The sequence below is a fragment of the Eumetopias jubatus genome, unplaced genomic scaffold (assembly GCF_037043125.1).
Source record: "Eumetopias jubatus isolate StellerSeaLion01/CBP00866 unplaced genomic scaffold, mEumJub1_p1.0 scaffold_16, whole genome shotgun sequence".
NCBI lineage: Eukaryota > Metazoa > Chordata > Mammalia > Carnivora > Otariidae > Eumetopias > Eumetopias jubatus.
Window position 1 is genome coordinate 92,784,170 of NW_028274822.1, and position 14,034 is coordinate 92,798,203.

Consider the following 14,034-nt stretch of genomic DNA (forward strand, 5'->3'; position numbering starts at 1 on the left):
CGTGCCCTGCTAATGATCCTGAGAGATGGTAGGATTCCAGAAAACAATACGGCGGCTGCTTAGACACTCACACGCATCCGTGTGACCCAGCCAATTCACTCCTAGATTGTCACCCAAGGAAAATGAAAGCAAATGCCTAAATAAAACCACATCCTCACATGTGCATGGCAGCTTTATGTGTAATGAGCCAAACTGGAAATAAATGAACATCCATCCACAGCTGAATGGATCGACGAGCTGTGGTCCATCCATACTCGGACCTGCTCAGCCACAGGAAGGGTGAACCACTGACACACAACTACACGGATGAGGTCAAAACCATGATTTTGAGGAAAAGAAGCCCAAGTGAGTACAAATGGCAGAATTCTGTTTATGAAAAATTCTAGAAAGTGGAAATGTGTTATAGTGACAGCACGCAGAGTGCTTGTTGCCAAACAGCGGGCGGGGGTGAGAAAAGGAAGCAAGGGAAGCTGGGGGTGATGAATATGCTCATCGTTCTGACCGTGGCGATGGTTTCACAGGGATACACACATGCACAGTTATCAGCACGTGCCTTCTGTTTTACGCCCATGGTGACTCAACAGAGCTGTTAAAAATAGAGAAGAGAAGCAAAGGGGAAGATTCGGGGCATTTCTCAGAAAAGCCGAGGGCCCCCAAGTCCAGCCTGTGTGGACCGAACGAGCCCACACTGGGCTCGAGCGTTCTCATCTGAGATCTCTAAAAAAGACGCTGGGGACGGAAGGGCCGCACCAGGGAGCATCTGCGCCTGCCTGAGCACTGCTTCCCCCACAAGCAGAGTCAGAGGGCATGGGTGCTGCCCTTGGGAATGGGCTGCTGGGGGCACAGCCTCTGCATGTGGGAGGGCTGGGAGAGACCTGCCACGCCTGAGCTTCTGGAAGCAAGAAGAGCAAACCCATCGTTCACAAACCCAATTCTTAAAATTGTCGACTTGGCAAAGTGCCCACCCTCAGGAGAAAAGCCTGTGGAAGGGAGACTCATTTTATATGGGAGGCTCAGTCTGTCTCATGCTGGAGAGCTGTCACTCGGGCCTTTCTCCCTGGCAGGGGGCAGCTGGTGCAGGCTTCCGAAGGAGGCCATTTCCGGCTCAGCCCCGACAGCTCATCAGTCTGAAGGCAGGAGCTCTGAGCTAGGTGGCCCCTGGCAGCGGCCGCAGGGCAGACACAGCTGGAGGGGTGCCCTCAGGGAGCTCAGCGGGGCTTTGCCGGGTGAGATGGCACCGAGGTGGCTAAGCCAGGTGAGGCTCCTGGTGAGCAGGGCCACCCGTCCTCAGCCTGCAGGCCTGGGGTAAGCTCCGCATGTCTCCTGATCTCCTGGACTAGTGAGCTGGCTGGCAGGCTCCTCTCACGGCTCATCATGGGGCGCCTGCCCAACATCAGGGGCAGCAGGGCACAACTCTGCCCCTGCGGGTGGGAGTAGGGACAGAATACTTCGGAACACCTCCCAAAGTCCTCTAACCTCCTCCAGAACACAGCGCGTGTGGGCCTGGGGCCACCAGGCAGTGCTCACCGCCCAGCCCTGTGTCCTCTGCTGGCCGGGAGGTCCGCTCCCACGGCCCCATCGGGGGGATGGTGATGACTCCTGATCCACTTGGTAAGTTGTGTTGCTTCCCTCCTAGGACGCTCCAATGAACATCCAGCGTTTTCACCAGCTCCTTACCACCTGCCACAGGCTCTGCTGCCTCGGGGGCCCCAAATTAGTTCGGAGCTGGTGGCGAGGATTCGAAGTCTCTTCACCAGGAGCGGGAGGACCTCTCCACGTCTGATGTGTTACCAGCTTGATCAGACCACCCCACTGAGGACGGTTTTCCGAGTGTGCCGTGTCTGAACGTGAAAGCTCATTACAATCTGATCCCTCGCTGTGAGTAAACACATCGCACGTTACTGTTCAGGAGGCTTGTTGGGGACGGTAGTTTTTCCCCCACTAACTCCTGAGTGGAGATCGATCTTCCCGTAATGCAGTCACAAAACCCTCATAAGCAATGATGCTGTGTTTCTTACACGAGCTGTAACCTGCCTGTTAAGTGTCTGAAAAGCAGGGTCCGGGCATGCCTGGTGTCTTCGTGAATGCAACAGAAGAGAGGCTCCCCCAGCTTTCTGAGAGTTGTTGTTTCAGTGGGATGAGGGACCCGGGCACTTGTGGGACAGGGCGCCCATGTACTCCTGGGTGCCCAGACCGGGAAGGGGACAGTGTCTGTCAGCTCTTGCCACAGAATGCCGTGTCAGGAGGCACCCTGAACAGGGGCCTAAAACAGGAGCCTTGTGTCCTCACAGGGCTGTCGACCGGCTAAGGGCCGGTTACTCTGTGGGGTCCGCCTCGGTGCATCCCCGGGTCTGGTGGGACCCGCTCTCAGATCAGCGGTGGGCAGAACTCTGGCCTGGTCTGGGCCGAACCCGCTCCGGAGTCCCCGTGCCTCGAGTCTCGTACCCCCGTGGCCGGCGGGTGAGCCCACGCATGTCGTCGGGGCAAGAGCAGGTTTGGCGGAGGGTCCAGGAAACATGAGCAGCTCTTCAGCCCGAACCTGGGAACTGGCCCCGCCCCTTCGGACTCCGTGTCCCCGCCCAAGCGCCGCACCTGTGCCAACCCGAAGTCGCGGCACAGGTGAGGACGCAGGAGGGGGATGAAGGTGAGGAGAGCCCACGCCTCCAGTCTCCTCCGCGGCCGAGCTAGGATCCCAGGCACAGGGAGGCCAGGACTAGACGGAGGGAGGCTGTGCTGCTCGCCCCACTCTGTGAGTGTGTGTGCGCACGTGCAGGTAGAGTGCCCGCAGTCATCCTGTGTCTGAACCAACTGTATTTTCACTCTACTTCTCAGGGATCAATGACACTCGGGTCATTTGAGGGAAGTAAAGCTTTTTTGCTTTTGGCTGCATGTAGCACGAGAGCGCAACATTTTCCCCTACAGACAAAATTACATGATCACACCTACAAAAATGTGTAATCTCCTAATCCAGATTACATTCTAATTTTCCAGAATGTTCTCAAAATGTTCTGTGTGTCGGTGTTATAAGCAGGGCCCAGCTAGGACCCCACAACTGTGGGAAGTGCTGATTCAAGAGACAGGACTCAGCCTGCACCGCCCTCCCAAAGGCTCCGCATGGCAGGAGAACGAAGCCACTGATGGGCGGGGAGAGGAGAAGGGACTGCACGTCACTGTCTCACGGCCCTCAGTGCAAGCGCATCACTGACCCAGGCCAGCTTTTCAACAGGGGATGAGCCAACAGGGGACAGGTGGCTGTACAGGATATGCACCGGGGGCCCGGGTCCCCCGACCCAGACTTCCTTCTGACACTGGGGGGGCCGGTTCCCAGCTGCCCCTCCTGCCCAGGCTGTGTCCAAACAGCAGTGTGACCCTCCGTCAACCCCCAGCAGCCTGGAGCTTCTGAGACGATCTTCCCGACTCCCTCCTGTGGCCGGTGCCCCGAGGCTCCGTCTCCCGCACAGTCGGATCCCCACACTCCGGCTGGGACCAGCCTCTTCCCAGCTCTGCTTTCTCCTGCACTTGGTTCTTCCTTAAAATCAGCTTGGGGACATTGGTGTTGTGACTAGGAAGCCCCCACAGCGGCCAGAGGTGCTGGTCGGGGGTAAGACACTGGGCTCAGGTGGGGCTCGGCCAGAGGCCAGGCCGAGGTGAATCCCAAGCTGCTGTTCACACTGGGTGTGAAAGTCCATTCTGTCCCAGGGGATAAACACCACCGATCGCAGACTCGGGAAGGCAGGATCTCGTGCCAATACCTTGAAGGGGGTGTGGACACCGGAGATGAGGTTCAGGAAGACTTCCTGCCCAGGTGCCGGCGGGAAACGAGGCGGGCAGAGCTTCGTCACCGCCTAGTGTGAGCGGGCAGGAGCACGTCCATCCCGGGGCTGAAGGAGCGTGGGAGAGCTGGACCTGGGTCACACCTGGCACGGGGCAGGCGGCCTCACCGGGAACAAGGTCATCCCAGGGCCATGTCTGGGCCACACCGCACCCTCCTTCCACCTGAGCTGCCTCCTCCCATCGCGGCGAGCTAATGCCACTCCACCTGAGGGCCCTGAGAGGGAAACACCGCCTTCGTGAAGTCACAGACACCTACGCTGGCCCCAGAGCGGACCCCAGTCAGTTGTGTCAAGTTGTCCCGCTTGGGAAATTTGGCTTCTCCCGAGGCCCGGCAATTTGCAGCACAGAAATCAGCCGCAAATCCACCGAAACTGGCGAGTATGGGATGTGGCAGGTGTGGTTTATGGTTCTTAAGTCTAAGTAGACAGACCCCGACCCACAGAACAGCTCAGCCACCTCCACCTCCCCCATGAAGCCTTCTCTGGCAGAAGCATCCTTCTCAGTAAGCGCTTCCCCAAGATGCCCCCACTTCCCCCACCCCTGCCTGACCTGGGGACACACAGGTCCCCCTGAGCAAGACCCAAATTTAGATACTGTGCAGGTGTAAATATATTTACTGACCTGGTCTCCAGAAACGAAGGCCCCGCAGGGAGGGTGGATGGAAATGGGGGCACGCTGCGTCGCACGGAGCCCCCACTGATGACACGGGCCTCCTTCAGGACGGCGTCTCACGGGAGCAGGAGACACAGTTCTTGAGGGATGTGCCTCCTGCCCGATGGAACTCCAGCTGGGTCTACGGCTGAGCAGAGGCTAAACTGCAGCCCTGGCCCGTTCTGACGGCAGGGAACATTCCAGAGCCAGTGCCCGATTTCTTCCAGAATTGCAGAGACAGACAAAATCTGAACACTGGTGAGGGGCATGTTTCCTTGCTGCGTCCACATGAGGCCAGCTCCCCCGTGACGTGCTCCAGGGCGGATCTCACCTCACCCCTAGCTCAGAGGCCCCGAGGGGAGGTGATCGGAGTCAGACTCATCCGCACCCTTCAGCGGGATGAGCTGGAGCTTACTGAGCCCCTGGTATGTGCTGGGGCCTCCCGGGCACGTCAGGCTGGAGCCAGGAGACAAGCAGCTGGAGGGACTTGACAGAGAAAACAGCCAGCCCCGAGACCAGGCACATGGGAGTGGCGTGAAGAGGTGACGGGAAGCCATCAGTCAACACGTCCTTATTGGGGCCCCATGTGGACCTGGCTCTGTGGGAAAAACCAAACAGGGAGATGCCCAGATCCACACCCTCGGCAGACACGCGTTATGTTGGTGGGGCTGGATGCTGTGTTGTGTTGGAATATTATTTCCAGGGATCCAGTGAGGGGGTGACAGAAGATGACACTCTCTCTGCCAGGCATGGAACGAATGTCGCAGCAGATAAGAGACGTTCTCCTTCGGCAAAGGCAGGCTGCCTCACGTGTTTCCATGTTAAAAGTTAACTTTCATCGCCAAAATGCTGCACCCGACACCTTCCTAGGCCGCCATCCTGGGGGAGCTTTGGTGGGAACGTCTATGTTAATCTTCAGGTGCACAGACATGCGCACAACCTCTTCTTATAAAGCTAAAGGACAACTTCTGCGGCTTTGATGACTCCCCGGTCAAGCCTGCACCTGCAGGGAGGGCTGGGCTGATGGGCAGTGTGTGCTCGCAAACCACAGACACCCACAGACACATGCAGCACACAGGGAACACAGCTGAGATCCATCTCCTGAACGCCTGGGCCAGGACGACCCCCACCTTTCCACCTGCCAAGGCCTCAGTGTCCACTCCCTGGCTGTGAAGTGGTGCGACACTGGGGGCAGAGGTCCCGCTGGGGCAATCTGGGGCCCTGTGCAGTGTCTCCCTGCATTACAACAGCACACACCTCCAACTTCCTCAAGATCGAAACCTTCGCTGAACAGACACATATGGACTCTCGCTGCCTCAACTCGGTGCCCCGTCTCCTTGGGCCTGTGTCTCGGGCACACAATTCACAATGTTGCACATGGCTGGTAACAAGCCTTGGTCCGAGGCTGGACATGTGACTCAAGCCAGACCATGGAGAGACCAGGAAACTGAATTCTGAAACTACTGGACAAAGTCAAGCACTTCCACTCGGGTTCCTGAGCTAAGATGCAAGCCTCACAATGTTAGGAGTATCTTGACACCACAATGAGGGACGTCTGTCTGAGAACGCAGTGAACCCAAAGGAAAGCAGAGTACTATGTGAGGAGAGAGAATCCCTGCAGAATCAAGGAGATTCATCCATGCCTGAAGCTAAGGACCCACGGATGGCTCAGTTATCTGCATCAACAGACATTTCTGCATTTAAGCCAATGCTAGGTAGAGTTTGTGTCACTAATCACTGAAAATAAATTCTCATTCCACTGTTGTACCTCCAGCATCCACATGGAGGAAAGCAGAGCCAAGAGGGGTAAAGAGACAGCATCCTGGGGATGTAAGCTGGTCTCCTAGTGAGCATCAATAAAATCTTGATGGATAATTGATGCATGAAAGAGTGAAAGTGAACATGTGTGACCAGCCCACAATGCGCTCCTGCTGAGCACCCCGACGGGACCAACAGGGGCTCTGGGAGGACCCAGCAGATCTCATCACTACAGATGTGAGGATCAAGACTGGTAACCTCGACCGGGGGCATCAAAGACGGGCTGGGTAAAGATACAAATGTAGCGATCAGAAGGGGCGAGTGCACCCCAATGTTTGTAGCCGCAATGTCCACAATGGCCAAACCATGGAAAGAGCCTAAACGTCCATCAGGAGATGAATGGATAAAGAAGATGTGGTATATATATACGATGGAACATTATGCAGCCATCAAAAAATGAAATCTTGCCATTTGCAAAGAGCTGGGTGGAACGAGAGGGTATTATGCTAAGCGAAACAAGTCAATCAGAGAAAGGCAATTATATGGTCTCACTGTATGAGGAATCTGAGAAATAAGGCAGAGGATCATAGGGCAAGGGAGGGAAAAATGAAACAAGGCAAAACCAGAGAGGGAGACTAACCACAAGAGACTCTTAATCTCAGGAAACAAACTGAGGACTGCTGGAGTGGAGGGGGGTGGAAGGGATGGGGTGGCTGGGTGATGGACACTGGGGAGGGTACATATTATGGTGAGCATTGTGAATTGTGCTAAGACTGATGAATCACAGACCAGTACCCCTGAAACAAATAATACATTATACATTAATTTAAAAAAATTTACATCCATGGAAGATTATCTGAAAAAAAAAAAAGAGGGGCTGGGTTTGCAGTGAGGACTCCTGCCAACAGGCAGCATGGGCAAAGGTCCTGGGGCCTGCCTGGAAGGTGACGGGAGTCTGTAGGTGCTGGGGTGGAGGGTGCGTGGGGGTGGGGGGGGGATGAAGGAGGACGTTGTAGAGGCTTGAGTCCTCGTCAGGCGCACGTACAGCAGGGTCCACCCAGGTAAAGAGGAATCACTGCGGGTGCTCCACCCCGGGAAGTGTTAATGTAGGCATTGGTGTGGAAAGGGTGCGAAGGCAGACGGGCGCTGAGGCAAAGGTCAACCGCCCAGCAACCTGCCACCAAGCCTGGGTTAGACAGACCAAGAGAGGGGTAGGGTTCCCACACTCCATGCATGGGGGGAGGGAGAGGCCTGGCGGAGATGCAGCCACTACAGGCACAGGTCCGGGCAGAGGCATACTCTGGGTTCTCCCTTCCTTACCTCCACCACTGCCTCCTGTGGACTAATCCAGACAGAGACCAGCCCATTCCAGGATCTGGGATACGTGGGGAGCGGGGGAGGTCTGAGGGCAAACAGGCCCAGAATGGGCATGTCCTTCAGAAGGACCCACCAGGGCAAACCCTGAGACTCCCAGAGCTTTCTAGAAGCCCCCAGGGTGCCGCTCTGAAAACATCACCCTTACTGAAGGAGGCAGACAGCTGTTAGAAACACAGCCATCCTCCTGAGAGCAACAGGAAATGTAGTTAAATAATCAAATTCAATTCCTTTTAGTCTAGACGTTGAGATTTCATACAATTATAATTTCGAGTGCAATATAAGCATAATGAGTCTCTCTCAAATGTGATTTTCTTCCCCAGAAATGGATTACTGGGACAAACCTAGCCGGGGCACAAATCATGTTTACCACCGATTGGGTACAGGGGAGCTCCACACCCTCTATGCCGAGGGCCCTGCTGACGCGCGAGGGACACGTGCCGCGTCACCCACCCGGGGTCCCAGTGGGAGGCAGCCCGCTCTGCCCTGCGGAGGGCAGCGGTGCCCACTGGCACACAGACACCCTGCCGGTCCGGCTAAAAACCCGTTAGCATTTGATCCTTCCCGCTGTGCAGCATGGCCCGAGCCCAGGGCCCCCCGCCCCCCAGACACGGGCAGGAGCTCGGGCATTCCGTCCGGCCTGGGCTGTGACCGCTCGTCACGGCGTCCTTCTCCCAAACCCGGCCCCCGTGGGCTTGAGGATGTTCACCACCAGCTGAGAGGGCAGAGAAGGGTGAGGGGCCTGCCATTCTGGGGACACGAGAGACCCTCCGGGCGGAGCCCCCCACCTCTGAGTCTCTGTGGTTGTGCGTCCACGGGAGTGTTTCTGCCTCTGCCCGTGTGTGTGCCCGCGGGGCCCAGCGTGCAGGCGTGTGCCCGGGCCCTTGCACGAGCCGCGTGCGAGCCGGCGTACCTCCTCACGCGACCAGGACGGGTTTTCCCCGGACCCTTCTGGCCGCCCGGCCTCCCGGCCGCCCCTCCGAGTGCAGCGGCAGGAGGGACCCTCAGAGGACACACCGGACCCCCGCCCCCTCCGCGAAGTCCCGCCCGCGGCCTCTCCGGCCTCCGGGTCCTAACTGCACCGAAGGGGACCCGGGGGTCCGGGCGGGGTGGACGCGGCACAGGGCAGGTGCCCCGAGGCGAGCGCGCACCCGCAGCCCCGGCACCCGGTGGACACGCGGCCTCGGACGCAGGAGGTCTGGGCGGGCGTGAAGCCGCGCATTTCCAAAGCGCGCCGGGGGAGGCCGACCCCGGGCGGCGGGTGTAGACGTTCCGAAGCTCTGGGGCCCGTCGTGGGCACAGACTCGGGCTCAGCGCCTCGGAAGGCCACTCCGCCAGACCCCGAGCTGCCGCTCCGGCCCCGCTCGCCAGGGACAGCGTGGCCTCCGGGGCCCGGGCACCTGCGGGGCCCGGCGCCATCTTCCGCCCGGGGCCTTGTCTGCGCAGAGGCTCACGGGAGGCTTCTGATGGGGGGGCCCGCGTCACGGGAGGGGGGCTGGCTGCAAGGGAGGCTGGGAAAGCAGCGCACGGTTTCCGCCCTTGACCGTGACCCGGACTCGGGGCCGTGTCCCCGCGGGAAGGGAGCGCCGGGAGCCGGGCGGGCTGGGCGTCATCCCCGCGGGCCTCTCCCCCAGCCCAAGCTCTGGGACAGGACCTGCGGGCCACCCTCTGCCCCCACCGCCGCACACCAGGCCCCGCCCCCCCTGCGTTTCTGGAACGTTCTCTCCCACTGCTCCATCAGGGCTCGTTCCCACCGCACCCCCTCACGGGCGCTCTGGCTCGTCCTGAGCGGGCCCCTCCACCCGCCAGCCCAGGGCACCACGCCAGGCCCTGCGCGCCGACCGCCCCGCAGACCTGGGTCCCCACCGGCCTCCCTCTCCCCGCACAAGAGCGGACGCAGGGCGAGTCGTCACTCACCCAGACCTCAGGACGCCCGCAGAGCCCGCCACGGAGGCTCCGGGCACCTTGCGAACAGGCGAGGGCTCCTCCCCGAAGGCCCCGCTCCAGCCTGTTACGGGCTCTGCGGCGGCGTGGGAGGCCCTGAGCGTGCGGCTCCTTCAGCGCGGCGGCTGCCCGCACCGCTCCTTGACCCGGCGCGGAAGGGTGCGATGCCCAAGGGCACGAACACGGCATCTTTAAAGGGCCTCACCGGCGGCCAACGTGGACGCGGGAGGATGTCCCCGGAGCAGACCCCGTCTGTCTGTCTCAAGTTGGACCGTGAGAATGCGGGCTGTGTTCTGGATGAATCCCAGGAGAGCCTGCGGGCGGTGAGGGAAAAGCTGCGCTGCGTGTCCCCCGCTCCGGCCTCCAGAGCATGGCCGCTCAGCTGCAGCCTCCAGGAAGGGGAGGGGCCGGTGGCGATGGCAGCTGGGCCGATCGGAGGCCGGCACCATGGCCTCTTCAGCTGGGGGAGCTAGTGATGCTTGTGCTGGTTTGTCCCCAGGAAGGCCCGCGCTCGGGTGGTCTGGGGGGCTCTGGCAGGACGTGTCGGGTGGGCATGGAGCCGGCTGTGAGATGAGGGGACAGCCAGGAGAGAGGATGGAGAGATGCCTGCATCCCGTGGCGCTGTGAACACCTCAGGCACACTGAAGCTCTTCACCCAGTTCAGCCCTCACCCTGGGGAGTCCCAGCATGTTCTAATGATCACCCGGTTCCCTCCTGAGCTCGGCGCCAATGCAGCATCATCCAATTTCCCATCCACCTGAGCTGTAATCACTCCAGCAGCTGTAATAAATGGGCCCGGTGGAGGGTGGTGAGAGGGGCGGGCAAAGAGCCATAGGAAGCCCAAAGGTGGTGAGCACGTTGCTATAAATATTAGTGCTTCCCACAGACCTTGTTTACAGGGACAGAATTACAGGGGTTTTCTGAGGTCTTCACCAAGAAAGTAATAATCTGATTTACAAAATAAACCTATGGTGGTTATCTGCATGCCACCTGCAATGCATGGGTTTATAGAATATCTCCTCAAGAATGTCCAATGGAAAAGGGACAGTCTCTTCAAAAAATGGTATTGGGAAAATTGGACAGCCACATGCAGAAGAATGAAACTGGACCATTTCCTTACACCACACACAAAAATAGACTCCAAATGGTTGAAAGACCTAAACATGAGACAGGAGTCCATCAAAAGCCTAAAGGAGAACACAGGTAGCAACCTCTTTGAACTCAGCTGCAGCAACTTCTTCCTAGAAACATCGCCAAAGGCAAGGGAAGCAAAGGCAAAAATGAACTATTGGGATTTCATCAAGATAAAAAGCTTTTGCACGGCAAAAGAAACAGTCCACAAAACCAAAAGACAACCGACAGAATGGGAGAAAATATTTGCAAATGACATATCAGATAAAGGGCTAGTATCCAAAATCTATAAAGAACTTATCAAACTCAACACCCAAAGAACAAATAATCCAATCAAGAAATAGGCAGAAGACATGAACAGACATTTTTCCAAAGAAGACATCCAAATGGCCAACAGACACATGAAAAAGTGCTCAACATCGCTGGGCATCAGGGAAATCTAAATCAAAACCTCAAGGAGATACCACCTCACACCAGTCAGAATGGCTAAAATGAACAAGTCAGGAAACGACAGATGTTGACGGGGATGCAGAGAAAGGGGAACCCTCTTACACTGTTGGTGGGAATGCAAGCTGGTGCAACCACTCTGGAAAACAGTATGGAGGCTCCTCAAACAGTTGAAAATAGAGCTACCATATGATCCAGCAATTGCACTACTGGGTATTTACCACAAAGATACAAATGTGGGGACCCAAAGGGGTACGTGCACCCCAATGTTTATAGCAGCAATGTCTACAATAGCCAAACTGTGGAAAGAGCCAAGATGTCCATCGACAGATGAATGAGTAAAGAAGATGTGGTATATATACACAATGGAATATTATGCAGCCATCAAAAGGAATGAGATCTTGCCATTTGCAACGACGTGGATGGAACTGGAGGGTGTTATGCTGAGTGAAATAAGTCAATCAGAGAAAGACATGTATCATATGAACTCACTGATATGAGGAATTCTTAATTTCAGGAAACAAACTGAGGGTTGCTGGAGTGGTGGGGGGGGTGGGAGGGATGGGGTGGCTGGGTGATAGACATTGGATAGGGTATGTGCTATGGTGAGCGCTGTGAATTGTGCAAGACTGTTGAATCACAGATCTGTACCTCTGAAACAAATAATGCAATATATGTTAAGAAAAAAAAAAAAGAAGATAGCAGGAGGGGAAGAATGAAGGGGAGTAAATCGGAGGGGGAGATGAACCATGAGAGACGATGGACTCTGAAAAACAAACTGAGGGTTCTAGAGGGGAGGGGGGTGGGGGGATGGGTTAACCTGGTGATGGGTATTAAAGAGGGCACGTTCTGCGTGGAGCACTGGGTGTTATGCACAAACAATCATGGAACACTACATCAAAAACTAATGATGTAATGTATGGTGATTAACATAACAATAAAAAAACTAATGATGTATTGTATGGTGACAGCATAACATAATAAAATAAATTATATAGAATATCTCCTCTGTGTGGGGCACCTGGGTGGCTCAGTCGCGAATCGACTCTTTGTTTCGGCTCAGGTCATGACCTCATGAGTCTGGAGATCAAGCCCCACCTCAGGCTCCACGCTCAGCAGGAAGTCTGCTTGAAGATTCTCTCCCTCTGCCCGTCCCCCCACTTGTTCTCATGTACTCTCTCTAAAAAAAATAAATCTTAAAAAAAAAAATCTCTTTTATGCATGTCTATTTAGGTTGTGGGGTTTGGAAACCATGGTGTCACTGTATACACACGGGAGGCAGGCATCAAACTGCTGGGGTGCTGAGTCCAGACCTCAAAACTGCTTTACTTGGACTCAACAGGGTCTGAACTTTTTTTTAATTCACATGCTTTCAGGTGGGTCACGTGTTGCCCCCCCCTACAGCCCATTCTACACCTAGCACTTCACAGGTGTATGTGTCCTGTCTGGTCTGGGTGGACGTGTGAGTTTGCAACCACAATTAAGAGTCCTTGAGTAAAGCAACCTTTCAGATAGGGGAAGTAGAGAGCCCTCATCTTCACAACTATGTCCCATCCTGGTTATCATAAACTGCTAAAAAACTGTTGTAGTCCCTTCCTTGTCAGGAGCACATCTATTGCAAAAGGGGAGATTCACATTTTTTTGACTTTGCAAATAATTGAACAGCTTTTCCCCTTGTTCTATTTTTTATTCAAGGATAATTAACATACAGTGTTACGAGTTTCAGGTGTACAATGATTCAACAGTTCTACACATTATTCGGTGTGCATCACGATAAGTACACTTTTATTTTATTTTTTGTAGAGAGATCATGCGGAGGAGAGGGGCAGAGGGAGAGAGAATCTCCATCAGACTCCCTACTGAGCACGGAGCCCAACCTGGGGCTCGATCTCACAACCCTGAAATCATGACCTGAGCTAAAATCAAGAGTCAGACACTTAACCAACTGAGCCACCCAGGCGCCCCTGATAAGTATACTCTTAATTCCCATCACCTAGTTCCCCATTTCAATAAAAGATATAAAAAGTTCAGTTACTACTGCAGGACAGGGCAGACAGTTTGTCTACCAGCATACCTCTCGCCTCCTTCTTGCCATGAGACGCCCCTCCCTTGGTGGCCCCTCCTTTAGGGACTCCGCTCTCTAGCTGCTCCTTGAAGTCCCATGTGTCCCTCTTCCACCCTTTAGGGGACTAATGAAGCCATGCACACCTAGAAAACCGGAAGTGGGGGTGTATATTTTATCTCCACTTCCTCTTCAAAGAAATTTGCTCCCTGAAAGCACAAAACATGTTATCTTCATGTACAATGAGAACCGTGAAAATTAAATCTATTTAGAGAAAACCAGAACAAGTAGCAAATCTCTAGTGTCTGGTAGATGCCTCGTGGCAGACCCAAGACCTCCAGGTGTCAGTTATGCAGCCTAACCTCCGTCAGGAAACAGGGCCTCAACTGCTCAAAAGACTCCTCAGTGTGGACAAGAGTAAAGTTAAACAAACCAACAGGTCTTTGCCATTGTTATCCAAGGGGACTCTCCTTCCCTTCCTACCCTCCCCCGGGGTGCCACGAAGGATGACGATAAAGACATGGCCACCTACTCCCTGCTACCCCCTCCCATCCCCACTGGCCCCCTCCCTTCCCCACCTGCCCCCTCCCATCCCCAGCTGCCCCCTCCCATCCCCAGCTGCCCCCTCCCATCCCCACCTACCCCCTCCCATCCCCACCTACCCCTCCCTTCCCCACCTGCCCCCTCCCACCCTCACCTGCCCCCTCCCATCCCCACCTACCCCTCCCTTCCCCACCTGCCCCCTCCCACCCTCACCTGCCCCCTCCCACCCTCACCTGCTCCCTCCCATCCCCACCTGCCCCCTCCCATCCCCACCTGCCCCCTCCCACCCT

General features: G+C 55.9%; 1 long non-coding RNA gene across 3 annotated transcripts; it reads left to right on the plus strand.

Annotated features, from left to right (window-relative positions):
• Positions 1 to 652: 652 nt before the first annotated feature.
• Positions 653 to 12,308, plus strand: LOC114204132 (uncharacterized). Of its 3 annotated transcripts, none has more exons than XR_015766977.1 (3): positions 653 to 1,305; positions 1,637 to 1,878; positions 12,203 to 12,308. It is a non-coding gene; the product is annotated as an uncharacterized LOC114204132 (long non-coding RNA). The 3 variants fall into 3 exon arrangements; XR_003608123.2 differs by lacking the exon at positions 12,203 to 12,308 and adding an exon at positions 2,292 to 2,993; XR_003608122.2 differs by lacking the exon at positions 12,203 to 12,308 and having other exon boundaries at positions 1,637 to 2,993.
• The last annotated feature ends 1,726 nt before the right edge of the window (positions 12,309 to 14,034 follow it).